Here is a 22,201-nt window from a genome sequence, read left to right on the forward strand (position 1 = left end):
AACCTTTGTATTCAGAGTCAAGAATAGACGGAGAGAGAGCCACTTAGTCCATTTCCTTCTTTCTTCCAACACTCCTCTCTTCCCCCCGATAGCTTAGCCTTCTGCCTGCATTAATGAAAAAAGAACATGTTTCTCTTTACATTAAACTGATAGAATATAAGTTATCATTTTGAATAAATCATTTCAAATATAATGTAAAGGTTATATAAGGTTTATATCTCTTCGTTGATATAAAAAATGAAAATCAATTTAAAGAAATAAAAACTAAAAATTGGGCTGGAATTGAATAAATGCATATATTGTGCACCAAATCAAAATATATGCAATGATTGAGTTTTGTTTATTCACAGTTTTTGCATGAAAAAAATATAATGATATGTCTAAACTCAGACTTAAAGCTGTTCGTTTACACTTTTGTTGTTTCCTCCTTTCTAGATCCTTGCTTGTTTTCTACTAACTCTCTGATGTATGTCACTTTGGATAAAAGTGTCTGCTAAATGAATTGTAGAATTGTAGTAGAATAGTAAAAAAAACTAAGTCTTGCCTAAACTCAACAGGAGTCTTAAACATAGACCCTGGCAGTCAGTGCTAACTCAATGTTCCCGCTTTGCGATATTTTCTTCAATTGTCTATGCTTATGAAGACATCTTTTATTACACACACACATACAATCACCTTCACTGACCTATTGTCTTCCATCTCATTAATGCTCTGTCTCCTCTCATATGTTCTCATCTGTCTCCACCTTCTCTTGGATACCTTTTTCTATCAAACTCAGTCTGGTTCTTCCTCCCTCTGTCAGTTTCCATCCGTTCTCATACCCTCACTTTTTTTTTCTTATCTGGCTCTTCACAGCTGTCTGCTGTGTCATTCACACTTTACTGACGACTATGCTGCTAGTCCACATGTCTCTCCCTCTCTCTCTCTCTTCTCATCTATCTCTTTCTCTATCCATAAGCATAGCATCCCTCCCTTAGGGCAAGCATTTATTTCCCATACTTCTTTGCTTTGGCTCCCTGCTGATTGCTAGTTCTTTGCTGTAGGTCTGGATGTGACATCAACTTTTCTGAGGTCACCCCTTTGTTGAGTGACACTTGTTGAACCTCCCTTTATTCACTGATATAAATGAATGCATGCACTGTATATCTTCCTCTATCTGTGTTTAACACTGCATAACATGACAACATTAACCGTCACTTCAAAAGTTGGGGAGAACAATATGCTACGTGTTCAGCATACACATTCAATGAGGTGTTGAGGCTGTTTAAGGCTCCATGAATAAAGTCCTTGGAAGAACACAAGGAGAGTACGCTGGTGTATTTGCATTGTACTTATGACAAATTTGCCAGCATGCCTTCCCCTATAACGTATGGACAACTGAACTCAATTTGTTCCGACTTGGATCTTCAGGGTTTGGAGTCGGAAATACTCTTCGTCCGTCAAAAGATGGGGGAAAAATGTGAAAAAATTAAACATTCAATTACCCGTTCTGCTGTTTTAACAATATTCCATTTCTCTGACAAATCCAAAAGTACCTTGAAACACTGTGCCTTCATTTCCTTTCCTTCCCCTCTCATATTCATTCAGCACCCTCTGTTTTCCTCACGCAATAGCCCCCTCTTTTCCCTCATTTCTCAAATGTGGGATTAGGTCTGATATCACCTTCAGATGTCTGACAGCACAGTTTCATCATCTCTGCATTGCATCTGTAGTTAGCATTTGAATTAAAGAGTATATCATATACCACAATATACTGAAATACTGCGGTAACACTGCTGTCAGTGTTCAAATATGGACTAGATTGATAGATGTAAACAGTTTTAGTTGGTCATAGTTTAGGCTTCAGAAAATCAGCTTGAAATAGCAAAAAGACAACTATGATATCAAAGTTGAGAGGCTCATTATGCATCTCCAAAATCTGAGTTAAATTAAGCATAACTATTGGAAGATTTCAAAAGAAAGATAATTTTACTGTTACGACTGTAGCAGCATGCCAGATCAGGGTTTGATTGACACCTCTATCTTTTTGATTGACAGCTGCCCCTATCTGCACACAGCAATGACGCATGTGACAATCATCTTATTGCAGCCCTAAACAGTTTGTTGGGGTCTTATTTGCCAGAATCAGAGGCAGAAGCCTTGCCAACATAAAATATGAATATCTCCCGTTTTACTGAAAAGGAGGCACAAAGTGCTTTTCTATCCATATGGACTACTCTTGTCTATCACCTTTCCAGTCTTCTCTTCAGTCCACCCTATTCACCCCATTCAAAGACACATGCTGGCCTGCCTATATTTGTTCTCAAAACAACGATTGGGATGCTGAATGAGCTCTGTATTGTTTGTCAGAGCTGTACTGTTAACACCTGAGTTAAACACCCACTCTTAACGCTTCACATCTGCTGGCCAAAGTTAAGGCCTGCTTTGAACTTGCCCCTACATAACACTAATTCTTACTGTCAGTTGCCAAACAATTGTGGTTTGACTTTTCCACTGATTTGATTGTTGACCAGAAGTGTTAAGAAAGATCACAGACATTAATGACAGTATACTGAATTTGTTTTTTCTATACTTCTGTATCTGCTAACTAAGCCTACATGAGACCCTTTATGACATAGTTGAAAAATTGTCTTGGATTTGGGTTCGCAGTGTCTCTTTAGGTGTATCTTAACAGCATTGCTTAACTTTTAATTGATCGTTTTGTGTTAACTTACAAGCCATGTGGTGACGACTAAAGCTGGTAATTCAAGTAAAAATGGTCTTTCTCATATTCTATTAGGAGTTTAGTCATTGATATGGTAGTTGTGCCTGGATAATAGAAAACCTTAAATACTTTTTTTTTATGTCCGACCCCAAAATACATGTCCTTTCTGTTTGTCCCCTTGTTCCCCAGCGGGGATAAAAAAAAGACTTCAGACAGGAAGAAGCAGCAGTATTAAACAAGAAGGTTGAGACTTTAAAGAAAATATAGAACCAAACCATTGTTCCTGCCTTTAAAGACACCAGACTTCATTTCTGTGTTTAAATAGGCTACTACAGTGAGTTTTTACAAGACAGTGAGGAAAGATGTAAAAATACAATATTTATATTTCTTGTTCCAAGGAAAAGTGGGTACAAGAATTTCGGTAAAATCAGTTTGTACAAAACGTTTTATACCTGGTAACCTTTTATTAGCAACTACAGGGGTTGACATTAAGTTAAATTTGCCAGTGGCCCTCTGGGCCACTAGTTTTCAAAGCTCACTGGCCCAACCATTGTAACCGCTGGCCCAGGAACGTTACTTTTGATTTGAAAAATAACAGTCACCAATTTACTCTTGAACCATTCTGATGCAAAAGTAAATTACAACTTTTATTTAATTCATTGAGCTCTAATTATATCAAATATTTTTTATTGTTCTTATATTTATGTGCTCATGTTTATTCACCATGCTGGTAACTGTAAGAGTCTACTTAATCTGATTGATATTAATATGAGGCTGTGATAGAGCTGGAATTGTTCTGATCACCTTTCTCTCCTTCTTTCTTCTGTGAGAAACTCTTCATCCTCAGATCTTTACTTTAGAGCTCTCTTAAGGGCTAAGATGCTTTGTGAATAACTTTTATATTTAGCAGGATCTAGTCTTTAACTTTAAGGGGAAATTTAGCTGCAGTGTGTTCCAGCTCCTCCAGCTGTCTGTCACTGTGGCTGAAACGTTTCTCTCTTCTGTTTTCATCATGCCCTGCTGTCACTTTTGACTCTTCCGGTGATTGCTTTCCTTTGAATGCTGATATAAGCTTGGCTTTTGTCGGGATCTGATAGTTTTAAAACCGTTTTACCAAACGTGTTTTTTATCAGAGAAAACCTGCGCTAACATCTGTGTGCGAGTGTACAATTCGAGATTAGCGAGTGTGCTCGCGGGAGTGACAGCAGTGAAGCAGTCGACTGCCTTTCAACTATGACACACTAGCGCGCGCACGAGTGCTTGATACGTTGATGCTGTAGCAGTTATTAGCGCGACGCTTTTAAAATTTAATTTAAAAATGACTTACAAAACACCGGTATGACAGGATAGCGCTGGGCCAGTTAAACGTGCAATCAGCTGGCCCACTCGGACTCTGTGAATCATTCATCCGGGCCAGCGGGCCAGTTATAATGTTGAGCCCTGGACTATGTTTATCACTTATTTGGGTATAATGATTGGATCCGCTGAAGGTATTGTTAATGTAAATTACTAGTAATATATTAGCTTTGTATTCTTGTGATGACTCATTGATTCTGGGATGTATTGTTGTAAGACTGTCATATCTTATGATGTGATTTAAACACGTTTATGTTGTTATTGTCTTTGATCTGGCAATGTGAAAGCATACAAACCTTACATTTTAATCAAGGCAATCATTTTGTATTAGACTGACCTCACCTGACTTATTTTTTCTATATTGGAACTAAAGACGGTGGACACCTGAGGACCAGGGGCTCTTTTACTAAGCAGGCTGTGATTTCAGAACAAGCTCTGCTCATGCATAAATCACAAGCAACACACACAATTGCTTCATAAAATATTGAATTGGTTTTCACTGGAGTGTATGACTTTTTTATTTATTTTTCATTTTAGCCCTGCAGACATATCCTGTGCCTGGAAACTAACATCCATGGAAGTAAACAAGTAATTAAAGGTATAAACTGTATTAATGATCTAATTAAAATAGGAAACTGTGTGATTCCAAAACACAAAATGACTTCCCTCTTTGCCTCTATGGGTTTAATATTCACTTCATAACATATATTGTATATTTGTATGAGAGAAGTTATCATAACCAAACCAATATGTACAGTACATACTGTACATGCCACTAGTCATGCCACAGATTTAGATTCATATTTGCCCCTATGATACAATACATTCTGTTTCCAACAACCAGAAATGGGAGAACTTGGATAGATGCCAGACTTGAGCCTATAAAGAGAAAGAAAAAGATTATGCAAGGTCATTTCAAGATTAAATCAACAAGAAAAAGCTACTGTATGGATGACCAATGTATGAATTATGACTTTTTCTAAAATGTGTTGTTAACTTGATGAAAAATCTTTACAAAAGCTTTCAGGTTTAAATCTTAAACATGGTGAATACCTCTACATATTTCAGATGGATAATTTAATCTGAGCACTGTATCTCCTGGTGAACTGTTGGTTCATGCTGTCGCTCAGTTGGTAGATTTGATCGTCCCTCAACTGGAAAACTTGGCCAAAAAAAGCCTGACGAGGGCCGATGGGAAGCAACGGATCCGGACACATCCCAAAAACTAGGTAGACGACTGCTCACCAACAGGCTGAGTGACGTATGACTGAATGACAGCAGTGCTTACATGCAGGACAAGAACATCACTAATGTTAATGTGATATTGCCTAAATACTGTCTTTGGTGCAGCTGTGACGTAGGATGTTCAGCAGGCTGTGAGTTGTAGAGCCGTTACTGCATTTTGAACCACATGTACAAGTGTCCTTGGACATGAAACTAAGCATAAAACTCAATCTCAGTGAGCAATGGGGCACCTATTCCTTTATACCTTTGCAAATGCGAGTACTCTGTCATGTTCAGAGTAAAGACTACTACAAAATGTATAGAACATTTTTTTCGATATCAATTACCTGCCTGTGATAAAGCTAAGAATGATTGGCAGGGGGGAGGTTACGTATTCTACATGCACTTATGGATTCTTCTTGATGAGCCTATCAATGCACACACAAACACTCACACTCTGCACATGCAGCCATGCTGAAGACCTCCTGACCACAATCACTCTTTGAATTGGATTCTGGTCCAGCTGGGCTTGATTAATTTGTGTTGGCCCTTCAATTGGTTTATGCAACCCCCAGTTCACCAATCAGAGGGCTCCCTGCACATCCTTTTGAATGTTAATGTGGAGTGTCTGGCTCTGTGGAGAACAAAGGTGAGAGAATCACGTCTGCTCAGGTAATCCTGCTGGTGTCAAACAGGCTCAGCTTTTATTTTGTAAAGGAAACAAGGAGACAGTAGAGAGAGAGGGAGGGAGACAGGTTGAACAGTTAGGCTCATCGTTAGAGAGTCATGCAGAACTAAAGACAGAAAATATGTTCAAATTGAAATCCTCAAAACAAGATGGACAGATAGTTATATTGGAGTGTAAAGGTAGAGAGAAAGGTGAGGATGGATGACACCGAAATATTAGAGATGACACAAAACGAAATATGCAGAGGAGAAAGGTAAAAAAAAAAGAAAGGGGAAGAAGAGAGTCGACTTAATTACATCTATCGCTGCGCTCAGAAAGATCTAATTCATGTTTCTAACATCAGCTACATTAATTAGAAGCAATATCTGAGCTATTGTGCCCTTCCCCAGTGTCATTCAGCCTTCATTACAGCCACTTTGATACTGAAATGAAACAGCCTTCAGCCGGATTGTGGCCATTATACCACCGAGGCTTGCTGCTATTCAGACAAAATTACATAGTCAAGTTCCTTTGGGTTTACTTTGCTCTGTCTGGGTGGGTGATTTGTTATTTGGGATGTAGAAGTGTCTGTGTTTGTGTGTTTGCTGGTGCATTTGTGCAGGGGAATGTACACAAATGAGCTTGCATACTGATGCGTGATAGCCAATTTGTTTATGTTTTCATACAGATTTGATTGTGCGGTCAGTGCCAGCTACCCCTGTTTGTCTGCGTCTGTGATTGTATGTGAGTGTGTTTGTTTAAAAGGACACGAAAGCGAGGCATAAAGAGACATAAAAGACAGCCATTTAATGCAGACAGAAAGGACCCTTAAGCTGCGACACATTAAAACTTATTAGAGATGACAGAGAGAGGAGGAACACACAAGAACGCACAACGCAGGGAGAACACATTTCTTCTTATTGACAATTACAAGACGATCAACACACACTTATACACATCCAACTGCACATTACCCCCTGCTTCATTGAACTCAGTGTTTGAGATAGTTTAAGGCAATAGAGCAGTTTACACAGATACTTTTTGAGCTTAAATAAAATGCCATAGGAGTAACTATGTGGCATGAGAAACCTGCAAATTTTGACATTTGAGTATGACCTTTGAACCCACACATACAACAGCATCATGCATTGTTTTTAATGCTAACATCTGGTTAGTATTTTTCCCAGGATTCCTCTTATCTGACTCAGAAAGAAACACAATACAGCATCTGGCCTTTTATGTAACACTGACTATAATAGGTCTGCTAAGTGATTTAAAATTCTCTATAGTGAAACAAGACCACAGATCAGCAGCAATTTAGGTTGAGCTTTTGTGTTCTGGTTATTCACCACAATGGAGAGAAATGTGTGCACTGCAGTGAGACTAATAGCCAGTTCTTTTGAATCGGAGTCATAACAGTCTGGCTTATAGTGCAACTGCTGCATGTGAATTATTTATGGATGCCGATTTTCCACCGGTGCTTTAAGATGCTGCATCAAGAAAAATAAGTAGTTATTTTTATTTGACAAAGCAGCTTGAATATGATTGGAAAATTCTCCCATTATCAGTTTGAGTACCAAGAAAAGCTCGGATGATTTTGTAAATTGATGGGACATGTTATTCCACTGGTGCCCAGTAACGGACCCCCTCATACAATAACGCACCTCTTATTCCTCTCCTCTTACAATCTGCTCTGGTTAATCTAATTTTCTTCAAACATTCTCTCTTTTCACCTTATCATCATCACACTTCTTTTTCCTGTCCATTGCAAAATCATGGAATGCAAAATCTTCTCAGGATTTTAACCTGACATGTTGTTATACTGTAAGAGCTTCAATAAGATAATTTATGAAGAACATATTTACATCAACGACCTGTTTAAAATTAAGTATTATATTAAATGTAAGACCTTTTGGGGCAGCTGTGGCTCAGTTGGTAGAGTCTGTCGTCTCTCAACCAGAAGGTCCAGCGTTCAATCCCCAGCTCCTGCAGCCACATGTCAGATGGTTCCTTGGGAAATACACTTAACCCCAACTTGCTTCCGCTGCTTCATCAGTGTCAAATAAATGTGTATAAATGGGATAAGTTACTTCTGAAGGTCACTTTACACATCAGCCTCTGCCTTCAGCGTGTGAATGGGTAGGTGGGACACGCAGTGTAAAAAAGCGCTTTGAGTATTCAAAAGACTAAGAAAAGCGCTATACAAGCTCAAATCCATTTACCATTTTTCATCCTCCTTTTTTTTTTACTATCATCCTGATTGTATCGTTACCCAATACATTAAATAAACTATATAAACCCCTATGTGTGTTTTGCCATGAGAGTTTTCTAGTGATAGTGTTTTTCCTGTTTTCAATACTGTTCACTCCTTTGTGAAATATCTTTCAGAACATGTACATATTTTGTTTTGCTTACCAATGTTAGCAATATTCAGTTACTAAATATGTATTACCTTATAGATATAAAGTCAAATGTGTGTGTCCTTCACAGACATATGCTGCAGCAAAACAGAATAACTGCTCCATCTGACACACAAAACACACAGACACACTCATACAATCCACTTGTCCATCCTTACTCCTGTCGGCATGTCACACCACTGACTATCCAATATTCACACTCCCAGCTGAAAAGAGTGCCTTGGTTAAAATTTACAACCCCCTGTGTCTTAAGCTTGTATGTTTATTGCATGGAATGGCAGGATGAAATCAAATTCATTACAAGGCCCTACATCACTCTAAGCTGCCTGCCAAGGGCTTTATGTTCACGCTGCAGTTAGCTCAGCTTCCCACAGTGGAAATACTGAGCAGGAAGTAAAGTAGCGTGTGTGTGTGTGTGTGTCTTTGCTTAGCATGTTAATTCTGAGGCCTCGGTGTAATACAAGTGTCAGGCGAGGGCTGTTAGCAGCGCTCCATGTATATTTTCGGCCTGGGACTTGGAGAAATTTAGTCTCTCTCTGAGGTACCCGGGCTCATTAAAACATATTGCTTTTCTTGTCTGTTTCCCATTTTGGATCTAGACCTGGAGCAGCAGCAGCGGCAGCCAGACCCCGCTCAGATACTGACTGAATGGGAAACACATTATGAGTTATGAGATGCAGTACAGTTTGGGATTAAATTTGCTGTGTTATCTTTTTTTAACACGATGCAGGCTCGGTCTCGCCTGTGATGAGGAGCTCTCGCTACAAGTTGGCCACAGAGAAAAAAATCTGTGTATATGGAGTTCTCGCTTTCTCTTTCTCCGTTCCTCCGTTCCTCCCTGGTGTGAGTCCATATCACCCTTCATTCAATACTTTCACCTCCCTTTTTTTTCTTAAACCTCTCCTCCTCTCCGTCTTCTATTTTATGTATCATATCTCACTCCTTCCTTCTCCCTCTGCTCCAGTATTCCAGATTTTCACTCTGAACTGTGTAGAATGGGATTATGGCGCCTGACACTTTACTAAAAAACTCCTGCTTCTACCCTGCTCCATCTCTCCTAGCTGCTGTTACTATCCTCCTTACCTTCCAATCTTTTTCCTCTCACGATATACCTTTTTTTGAAATATTTTCCCTCTTTCTCTCCTCTGTCAGCCCCCCCTCTCTGTTGCAATAAGAGTGACAAGATAAGAGATTGCATTTCTCCGCTCAGCAGTCCGAGCTTGAAGAGGGTGTCATGTTTAAGGAGGGGAGTACCTGACATGGCACATCAAACCTTTGTAACATTTCAATGGGCTTCCTATTTCTCTCCAGCACATCTTGTCAGACATCAAGCTATTATTGACAGATTGTGGATTAGAGAGGTAGAGAGGGAAGCCAGGCTTTCAGCAGATTGCCACTATCTGTGTCTGCCTGTATCTACAGTTTGGAGCGCTGTGGGACAAACGCTTGAGGAAGCAACCAGATTTTCTCTGCTTGAATTACAGTGTATAAGCGATGTCAGATTGTTGTAAGTAGCAAAATTGACAATTTGTTGATGTATAGAGCTGAGGCTAAAGAGGTAGAAACACGCATTATAACAAAGGAAAAGGAGAAAGATAACTTGAAAGAATTTGTGAAAGGCATTTTAGGAAAAAGGAAACATCTGCTCTGTAGTTTTTATCAATGATCAAGACTCGATTAAACTTCATACCACATCACAAGGGCTGTAACAACAGAGTCAGTTCAGTCATTGAAACTTGTGAGTTCAAACTATGACATGATTGTCAGGAAGGACTTGGTTTAAGTTGTGCTTGACATTTCAGTCGATGGTTGTACAGACTGATTCTCAAAATATCTATAATATGGGTCATAAGTTTTATTTTGAGTATCCATCCTAGTGTCCCTCTAATGAGTGCATATACTTTCTGCGTTCCTGCATATTGTAGTGATCACAAAGTTCAAACAAATAAGCTATCAAAAATAAATGCTTAGTGCTTGATCAAGTCAAATGCAGTTGTTCAATAGATCCAGTTTTAACCAGACATTTCTTTGAGATATGCTGTTACTGACATTAGCGGCTTTAATGGTATCCATGTTGCATGACATGGGTGCAAAATGCAAAAGGCCAAGCTTTGTCATGGTGAAATCTCCAGCTGCGTCTTCTGCTTTTAAAGAGGAACTCGAACCTTAATTGAGGTTTATGAGGCCCTTCTACACCCCCTCAAACAGGCCAAAATGATTGCAACGACATAAGCATATTATGGAGGACTTTGCCGTGCACAAGACTGCTGCAAACAAAGCACACATAACAATTTGTCCTGAGGATGTAAACGCTCGCTTCAAGCGAACATCGTCTGAATTTGTGTTTTCAAACTTTTGCTTAACTGTCTTGGAGGGTTCTGCTGCAGCTGCTGGGGACTATACGTTGTCTACACAGCACTGCATTGTCTGCTTTATCAATGTTTTATTCTGCAGTTAATTACTTAAGGCTGTTTAATTTATGTATCTTAATAATGCTTGTTGCAGCCTCTATGGTGTCGAAAGACTCTTTTATTTATTGTTTGCCATTTTTGTTTAATTATCTGAGATTAATCTCGTTTCAAATAAAGAGTGAGCCTCACTTGGGATGTGGTTGTATATTTATGATTTATAATCACTTGCATACAGGCTGATAAATCGTTGCACACCTGCAGTGCACCCAGAACACCCCTCTCTCTGTGCAGAACCACCTTACCACGGAACAAAACACAGAAAGTAATTATGTTTCTTACAAAACTTATTTGGCAAAATAATTGAGTGCTATACATATATATTTTTGTAGAGTTGCATATTCACAGTGGGCGTTCTTTAATTATGCATCTTGTTTGTCCAGTACCACTAAGTGAAACTTGAGGAAAACTTTTCTTCCCCGATTGCCAATTTCAGATTATTTAATGGATTTTATGAGGTGAGAAAAATAAAACTGTAATTATTTTAGAATTCATTCAGAACATTAAGAAAGTTCCAGAAGTTAAATATCTCTTTGTTGGATCAAACTGCCGTTTACTTATTCATCTTTTTCCCCTTTGACTTTAAATCATATATGACTCAACAGTGTGGTTCCAGAATTAAAAATCCCATTCATTTTCTCTGTAGTGGATTTGATTATTAGCCATAGTGTCTTAACCATCCAAGGTAGACTTTTCATAAGCTTAGTGTCTGAAGTGATGGTATACGGTCCTGTAGGAGACACGGGTTTGTATGATCTCAAAATCGTTTTAAGACAAAACATGGTGTATTCACGATATCGGGGAAAATAACGACACTACCCACGGTCATAGAGTGTCACAGTGACGTCTCTGATTCATGGAGCTCGCTGTTACCATGGCAATGTTTCCTGCCACTCAGCGCCGAATGGGAACGGATGGTTTCGCTAGCAGGTTAGCTATGTATTAAGCTAACACGACATGTACTAATAACCTTGTTATGTTGTTATGTTATGTTGTTAGTGAATGTAATTGATATATTCAACAATACAAATACTTCTTCAGCTTATCCGAGGTCGCGTCGTGGTGGTAGCAGGCGCAGTAAGTCAACCCAGACTTCCCTCTCCCCAGCAACGTTTTCCAGCTCCTCCTGGGGGATTCCGAGGGGTTCCCAGGCTAGACAGGATATATAATCCCTCCAGCGCATTCTGGGTCTGCCCCGGGGTCTCCTCCCAGTTGGTCGTGCCTGGAAAACCTCTAAAGGGAGGCGTCCAGGAGGCATCCTTAACAGATGCCCAAACCACCTCAACTGGCTCCTTTCGATGTGGAGGAGCAGCGCATCGAAAGGAGCCAGCACAACACTTGTATAAAAATGATTAAGACTATAACAACTACAAAAGTTACATTTAAGAAGAAGTAATATCATTCGCAATGGATTGTGGGATGGGTAGTTCCTTGACTCCGGAAGAAAATGATGTACACAGTCTTGTACCTTTACATTTTTTTTGTATGTTTTTCAATACCACTTAGACGCTGAATCAAGTATAGGGGAAGCTGGTTGTCTTGGTTCCAGGCTTCAATCTCTTGACATAAGGATTTTGTAAAATGTGACTGGAGGATTTAAATGGGGAAATGTACTTCCAGAGCCAAATGTAATATGGGGTCAATTGCAAATAAAAAGACCAGCTCTGCAGCTTGTTTACGCTCCCATTTCTCCACAGCAGCAGTTACATTTGTACTTGAGCGACATTGTGACTACTTAGATTGTGAAAAATTATTCATCCTGTGCCCATATTTGCTCTTACTCTTTACTCCTGTTCATTTCTGGAATTTTGAACCATTTTTTCTCTCTATATTCCTTATTCTATTTATTGACCATTCTGTCATCCTTTCATTCATCGACTCTCGTCATCCAACAGTCTCTGGCTATATCATTTCAATCAGCCCTTGTATCCTTTCTTCTGTCTTTGCTGATTCCATATTTCCTTCCATTCAACCTTCTATCCATCATCCATCTCAACTTCTCTGCCCCCCCCCCCCCCCCCCAGTCTAGCTGTTTACCAAGCGTCCAGTCTGTCATCTGAGCTGTGACTGATGCTGTGCTGGCGCCAATCCCTCTCCACAGTGTCACTACTCTGCCTTCAAAATTCGATCATTTAGTGAAACTGCAGTCATGCACCATCTCTCATCTCCACCATTCTGGCTCTGACAGAGAGGCACCATTGGCATGGCCCGCTGACGCCCTGCATAAATATTAACCAGTGTGGACACTTGAAGCATTTTAGCTCTGATGTGTTTTGATAGGTTTCACTGGTCTCTTTGGAATAGTTGCAGTCACAAACCTTGTTTATGGAGGAGGTGGGGGACGGTGCCTGTTGAGCTAAACTCCGGCTGAACTGAGTTGAGCTGAAGATTGTCCAGATTTTATTTTCTATGACTGATGAAGACAGTCTTCAGTGAATGTTTTCACTCAAAGTGATTCAGCCCTCTCGGTTTGTATTAAATATCTATAACAGCACAGGAGGACGCTTTGTGTGTGATTTATGAAAATTAGAGTAGTTGCTTAACAAGTGCTGAAGTTCTAATGTGTAAGGAGTTCAATGACGTTAACATTTGATTTGTCAATGTTTGACATTGTGTGATGTATTTGTTCTTTTTGTCTTATTATGTCAGTGCTTTTGTCGGTTTTATTTTTCTGTGTCTTGTAAGTCCACGTGGGCTCGGAACCTCTTTTGGTGCATGACATGTTGAAATAATCAATTACTATTACTACTACCTTAAAGGTCCAATATGTTACAGATGTAATAGATGTCCTCCTTTTAAGTCTAGACTCTGTTGCGTAATGTTTTTTTGCTGTTGTTTTTTTGACCAGAGAAGGTAGGTGGCACCACCACATGAACGTTTTGCCCCTCAGTTTGCCAGGCAAATGGCAAACCAACAGGTGTTGCAAACTGGTTCAGATAAAACTGATATTTTGAGCAGGGGGGGCTGAGAAAAAAGTGTGGGGTTGAGTTTAGCCAGGATTGACGTTGACTGTGGACATCCTATAGCTTATTTTGATAAATGACTAGAATGCGAGATTAATTACTGAAGAGAAACAAATAGACCCTCCAACACTCATACAGTGGTGCCAGGCCTTACGTTATTGGGCTCTGCTTTTCTTTTCGGAGTGCTTGTACGCTGACCGTGGTGCTGAACATCAACACTCATTTATGCATGACACATTAAACTGCATTACCACACAGATGCAGACTGCTTGGCGGCAGCATAAAAACAACAACATATGTATGCCTATAGCTGAAGCACAATCTCCAAAACACTTCCGCAGGCTGCGCAGCGACAGCATATTCGGAGGTGCTCTAAGTCTGCTTCCTCCTCCTCCGCTTGATCCGCCAACTCAAGGCTCAAAAAAGTCAGAAATGTGTTTTTGCGCCATTTGGACCGGTGTTCAGACCATAGACTGTTTTAGACATGTGACCTGAATGAGTCACTGACGGGTTCTGTCATGTGACAATTGTTGCTTGCTGTCATTGTGCTGTCACTTACTTTTTACAGTCAAGTCATTAATGTTTCCAATAATTATTATTATTTTTTTAAGATTTTTTTTTTTTTTTTTGCTTTTTGGTGCCTTTAATGCAGAGATAGTACAGAGGATAGAGCTGGAAATTAGAGAGAGAGAGAGAGTAGGGAATGACATGCAGGAAAGGAGCCACAGGCTGGATTTGAACCTGATTTTGTTTCTCTCTCTCTCTCTCCCTCTCTCTCTCTCTCTCTTTCAGTTATACTGTATGTCTGCTTTCATTTCCTCCCCACACTTTTCTTTTCTTTTTTTCAACCTGTCTGCCAACAAGCATTTTCATTCCACAGTTTTTACCCTCTGCTTCAGTTGTGTCTGTCTGAGGCAAAAGGCCAGGCTTGCACTTGCATTTTCAGAGCAAGTTTTTTTTTTATTTTTTTTATGCCAGGATACATTAGCCCTGAGATCCCTGGGCTCTGTGATAGGATCTGGCTCACAGAGAGATCCAGTGAGATGTCTCACTCCAGACATCTAGCATCTGAATCTTTGTCTTCCTGGAGTCTCTTGTCTCTCTCTCTCTCTCTTTCTCTCTCTATCCATGAATGGTTTCCTTAAAGTTTCCCTCTAAAAAGTGAAGCTCAAGAGACACCATAATGTCAGGATAGCAATGCTTTAAAGGCTGAGGAACAATTGTATTCATGCTTTAAGAGGTAACACTGCTGATGTTCTTTGGCAGACTATCCCTTTTTGCATATTTTTTGGGATAATTGTTCTCATCTGAATAAAGTATAAAATATATAGTTTGTTGTATGCTTATAGGAGTAAAGTTTGTAAAGCTCTTTGAGGCTACAGTTCAGAAAATAGTTTTATGAGGAGATTTTTTAAAGGTGTAATTATGAAAGGCAAAGCCCTATACTTTGTCATAATTGTATTTCCTAATGCTTCTGCAAAATCCAGAATTAAAAGAACAAAAAATAGACACAATTTAGCTTACACTGTAGGAAGCATTTGTCTGTTGATGTTTACTTTTTTTAATATATGGACTCCCTCCTGCTTCCTGTTGTTCTTTTTACACTGTTTGTTGTATCTTTAAGTTATTAACCCTATTCAAATAGTAACAACAAACAGCTTTTTTTCTTTAAGTCACTTATAGAAAGTAAGTCACTTTTATTTTGTTATTTTTTTAAACATATTTTATCTGTTTTACATAAAACAAAAAGAAAAAAAGACAGCGTAGATCTTGCCAACTTTAAAAAGAAAAGCACGTCACATTACATAACGTCAAAGGAAAAGTATGATTATGACATGTTTGTGAAGACAAAGTGTGGGGGCCCTTTCTGCAATAAGCTAATGAGGTCAGGGGCAGCTGTGGCTCAGTAGGTTGAGTCCGTCTCCTCCTAACCAGAAGGTTGGGGTTCGATCCCCAACTCCTGCAGCAACCGATGTGTCCTGTGACAAGACACTTAACCCCAAGTTTCTCCTGCTGATTGTTGGCAAGGTAAGAATGATCATGAATGTGTATGATGGGATTAGTTAATGCTGATACTGAACACTTTGCCAACCACTGCCATCAGTGTGTGAATGGGTGTGAACGGGTAGGTGTGACCTGCGGTGTAAAAGCGCTCTGAGTAGTTAAAAGACTAGAAAAGCGCTATATAAGCTCAAGTCCATTTACCATTAACCATCACTGGGTCTATATGATCTTAGAAGGGTTGCCAAATATTATAAAAGAGGTTGATGTTACCCTTCGTTTTAGTCATGAAATGTTCCATAGGAAAAACCTTGAATGTTTCTTTGTACCATTGTGTGACTGAGGGAGGCCACTCCTGAATCCACTGGAATGGAATACATCGCATTGCCAGGAGCAAAAGTTTACCCGTTCAAACAAGCTGTGCTGTTGATAAGGAAAGCTGTCCTGTAGGTGAAGTGTAGTTACTTTTAAATACAGCAAAAAGGGCAGTGATGTCATGAATACAAGTTGGAAAAGTTGGAAGTAAGAGCTTCTGCAAACATGAGAGAGAAGTAAACAAAGCAATGCTGCGGGTATTGAGATATACAAATAAGCAGTTTGTTGAGTGTAATATTTCATGTTGAAAGATAATGTAAAGGAAAAATACAGAGAGAGGCAGAGTCCCCCGGTATATACTTGTTGCCCTTCCCACATACATGGATTTATCTGTATGCAGACATGCTGCTGTCATCCTCATATTCTAATCTTTTACAGCGGCTTACTTAAATCTCCTCAACATTTTGCCTTATCATGCAGGTCACCAGGTATTACCAAGTACATTGTAAGCCATCAGATAAAATTAGTCCATAATATTGTAATGATGAGAAGCTGTGGACCGGATTTTAGACACATAAAATTTAAAGACCCACAAACTCTCTGAGTGAAATTAAGTGAAATAATATTTTATCTTCCTGAAATACCCAGACCAGCTTTTGTCCTTTTGAAGTCTTAAGTGCAGGTCTGGGATGTTCGGAAGCACTGCTGAGCCTTCTGGAGGTGTCATGGGTCTAATTCAACGAAACATCTGTGAAGGGAAGTGCCAACTTGATAACCTCCAGCGTGCAAGAGCTCGAGTGTGTGACTCGCACGCTCGACGCTGTAACATTCAGATAAGGTGGCTGCTGAATGGTGCTGCCTTACTGGTGGCCCTTCAGATTGAATGTTGTGTTGTGTTTCATTCTTAGGACATCTGAAGTCACTATATGCGAGAGCAGTCTTTGGATGATTTCTCAAAGTATTACAACATGAAGAAAAATCATATGCAACTACATACAGTATGGCTTTTAAGGTGCAACATCAAATAGGGGCAGACAGTTATTTTTTTAAGTGATTGAATCATTTTCTATTATAACTAGAGATTTTCTGTTACAATTCTAACTTTCAGATAATGATTCTGATACCTAAATTATAATCAGCCATTACCTTGTATAGATCATATAACAGGGCAACACTTCAAAGTTAACAGTGATGAACCAGATACCCTAGACTAATAGAATTCCTATCATTTCCACACAGTCTATATGAGACTAAATTATTTCTTAACACCAAATATTATATAAAGAGAATAAGTGACATAGAACATTCCGGTAACACTTTAAATTAAGGTCGCAATATTCACCATTAGCTACTTCCTTATTAGCATTAGTAACATACCGGCTGCTTATTGGTCATTATTAAGTGCTAATTAGTACCTTACTCTACATGACCATAGTCTATAGCTAATAAGTAATTAACTCAGAATTTGCCCTCAATATAATCCTCATTACAGCTTATTAATAGTGAGTTAGGAAGTTATTAAACATGAATTATGATCCCAATATGCTTTTGCTTACTTCTACCTTATAAGGGCCAGGCAGGCAACTGACCTCAAGGCCAGTAGGGGGGCCTCGAGGGCTGACAAACTTTACACCACAGCAGTGGCTCAAAATGTGCACATTTTCCAATGACAGTAGGAACCTCCCTAAGGGGGACCCATCTGACAGCACTCACTCTCGTTGCCCTGCTAAGCATAGCACGCATTGCTGTTTTTAAAACCAAAGACCAAAGAAAGAGTAACAAAAAGGAAGCGGTGTGAGGGTTGAAACACTGGTGGTGATAAACTCTGGTTAGAGGGCTCCACAATTAATTTTTGCCTAGGGCCCCAATAGACTGTAGAATCACCACTGCATACAAAGCAAAGTATTTCGATCACAATTCATGTTCAACAGTTTCCTAACTTACTATCAATAAGCAGTATTTATGAGGGTATGAGGGCAAACTATAAGTTAATGACTATGGTCATGTTGAATTGGGTACTGAAAACCTCGAAATAATGACTAATAAGCAGCCAGTATGCTACTAATTAGCACGCTAATAAGCAGCTAGTTAATAAAGATTGTGACCTTAAGTGTTACTTACATTTCTTATGATCTAGTTTGACAGTCATTTGTGCAATAACTGGCGTAGTCGCAAATACCTATATTATATTATAATATTTCCAATACTGGTATGGATATCCAAACAGCTCTAATTGAAACCACTTTTGATGAAGTTATCCATTCTAAACTTAAAGTTTCTGCTTTAGTAGCTCAGAAAAACATTTAGTCCAAGGTTTTGTATCAACTGTCCAACTCCGAGTAATTGAGCTGCTCAAAAAAATAAACTGTGCTCTCTTTTTTTGCAGCCCTACATAAGGGAAATTAGCAGGCACCCAACTTCAGAATGAAGCACAATATGAGGAGTTTAGCAAGAGAGGAGGATTAGTTTGGATTCAGACATTCAAATGTATAGCAGGCCGTATACAGGGGGTGAGGGCACAACAGCAGCACTGGTGCAGATGAATAGTTAAGAACCTGTGAAATACATAGAGAATATATTCAAGCCTACCTTATCATCTTTTCAACAAGAAGCAAGCATTCAAAATGTTGTAGTTATATATGCGTTTTTCCTTTAAACTTAATATACTGTTGCGGGTCAAATTAATACTGTATGTCTACATAACACATTGCCATAACAATTAGCTTAAAACAAACAAGACACATCCATCATCAGCCTCTCTTCTTCATTAAAGCTTCCCTTACTCTTTTCATTTCTAATGTTTTCCTAGATTCCAGCAAAGATCCTTTTTTCCTCCTATTTTTGTTCCTTCAGGCCTCCTACCTCACTCTGAGGTGGCAATATGAGTCACTGAGGGAATGCCTACGAGCGAGGTGAGAATCTGAGACAGATTAGAAGCAAAACTGTGGCATGAGCCAGGTGTCAAGAGTGACTTGTGATTGCCAGGCTCAAAAATAGCCTAAAACCCCATTGCATGCAGTGTATAGCATGGTAACAGATACACACACACACACACACACACACACACACACACACACACACACACACACACACACACACACACACACACACACACGCACACACACATGTCTCGTAGAATGTGAGTCTTAGGTGGAAAAACACAGGAGTGCTTTCTGCATCCAGCTGGCTGTAACAGATGGCTTTACACATGACGTCTTGCTGTGTGTGTGTCCGTGTGTGTGTGTGTGTATGTGTGCGTGTGTGTGTGTGTGTGTGCGTGTAGTATGTTTCCTTACTGCTGTTCTTTTTTCCCTCCTCGCATTAATGTGTGCTCGCTGCGGGCCTGTCACATTCAACATGACTCATGCTGAGATATAGAAGGAAGGGCCCAATAAAAGTGACATGGCCTGACACTAATCAGATCTGTGGCTGGGTTCAAAAGTTGAAGGGTTAAAGGTCAAAAGACTAGGCCGCAGGGGTCAGAGACTGACAGATTATTTTATGTTATATACATCGAGAACATGGATTATGTGCGTGTAGGTGTGTGTGCCTGCAGTATTTCGAAAGCAGAGATAAATTCTATTTGTTTCTAAATGGCTGAAACCTTTAGTGGGAGTATTTAGTGAGAGGCTCAGTATGAGTTTACCACAGCATCAATCTTATTTCTGAAAAGACTTTACCTGTGACACTCTTAATTTGCATATGTGTCATGCTGTGTGCGTGTTTGTGTGTGTGTGCGTGTGTATATGTGTGTGTATGTGTGTTGGTAGGCCAAGCACGTTAGAAGGTAAACAAATCAGGGGAGACTCAGATCTCTCCTTTGTCGTAAATCAGACTGAAAGTGCTTAGTCATTTGCACACATACACACACATACACACATACACACACTCCTCAGCTGCTCAGTGAATCAGATGGCAACAAGCTGTTCGTGGACCCACATCAACAATGATTGGATGTAACATTGCTTTTAGAACCATGCTGTGTGTGTGTGTGTGTGTGTGTGTGTGTGTGTGTGTGTTGGTGTGTGTGAATTTCTGTATTCTGTGAGTGGAAGCAAAACAAATACCAGGTATCAGCACGGACATGTTTAAGAGGCGTTCAATGACAAGAAGAAATGGGGAGGGAAAACTAATACAAAAACTGTAATAAATAGCTCAACGTCTGTCGCTCACAACTCGTGTCATTTCTCATCCATCTTCGTTGTTGTCTCCCTCACCTCACTCAGTCAACGTGATGCATGAAGTGTTAGGACCATTCACTGGTTGTCCATTCACTAGCGCTCTTGTCAAGGTCCCTGTCCATTTTTTTATTTATTTTTTTTAGTTTTTAACAGCAAATGCAAAGTTGTAAAAACTTTTCAATGACTGAAAAAGTTGGTCCTTGAAAATCGAAACTGAAGAATGTACACAGACACACACACACAACCACACACACACACACACACACACACACACACACACACACACACACACACACACACACACACACACACAACCACACACACACACACACACACACACACACACACACACACACACACACACACAACCACACACACACACACACACACACACACACACACACACACACACACACACACACAACCACACACACACACACACACACACACACACACACACACACAGACACACACACACACACACACACACACACACACACACACACACACACACACACACAACCACACACACACACACACACACACACACACACACACACAACCACACACACACACACACACACACACACACACACACACACAACCACACACACACACACACACACACACACACACACAACCACACACACACACAAAGGTGTGTTCCGTAAAAGCATGGTGCTTTATAGCTGTTTACAAAACTTGAGTTCATGATGAAACTCAACAGCAAGATGGAACTGAAATGAATGATGGTAAGAGATGGACAATAGGCAAGACATGAACAGATTATTGTACTTTCCAGTGGGGCAGATGAAAAGTAACAAAAACATAACAGCAAATGAACAAGGTAACAAACAAGTAGGACTGTCACAACTGCAGAGAACTGCAGAAGTCCAAGCTAGCAGAGGTTGGAACGCAACAGGATATAATTCGGAGAATTCACCTCGAGCCATTAGGAGAGGGTGGTGATGTTTATATCCTGTGACTGGAGTCAGTGCAGACTGTATGCATGTGACCGCGGTGCACTTCATTAAACTGCTGCATTATGTTTTCTGTCCCCCAGTATGTTCTTCTCTGCTCTTTTAATGATGTGGTGATTCTGTCTAACTACACATAGCGGTGATATAAAGGCAAATATTCTCATTATAGCATCATATAGAGGTTATAATGTTTTTTTTATTTTTTTTATATATATCTTGTATTATCTCAGGAGAACCCCCAGCCCCCCTCCCATCTGACAGGGATGTTCTCCCGCTGTGAGATACATCAGCCAGGTCAGGAGAATATCTGGAGCAGTCCTCCTGAAATGATCTGAATATTTTCAGGCGTGCATATGTGAAAACCTCTAAGGACTTTCTATGTATGGTGATATATTTACTCATTCAAGCAAATATTTTGATTAGAGACAAGCATGACCTTTTAAACATACTGGTGTCAGACTAACTACAATCCTACCTCACACAAAAAGTTCCCAAAACATGTTTAACTTTATTATGCACTGTACCTTTATTTAAAATATGTCAGTTTTGAGATAAAAGTTCTTGGTGTTGAATTGTTCTCAATTCAGGTCTTTAGTTCTGCTGCAGAGCTGTCCATGGTGCTGATCTGCCTCTTCACTTGTGCACACTATTTCTGCCTCAGATTTTAATACTGCACAATGTTCAGCACACAAAAGGTAGATGCTGTGAGTCACATGAAAGTAAGAGATGTGCAGATGAAGAAAATTCTCATTGAATATTTATGACAATTCAGCAACACAGAGCTCTTTTCCCTACCTTTGGGGTTACCAAAGCTAAGCGAAACTCAGTTACAAAGTTCAACCAGAGTTCAAACAGGTTCGACTTCTTGCTCCGAGCAAAAATCCATGTCAGAAAGAGTGAGAGGTTTCTTCAGGGGGGTTCA

This window comes from Labrus mixtus, chromosome 9 (assembly GCF_963584025.1).
Source record: "Labrus mixtus chromosome 9, fLabMix1.1, whole genome shotgun sequence".
NCBI lineage: Eukaryota > Metazoa > Chordata > Actinopteri > Labriformes > Labridae > Labrus > Labrus mixtus.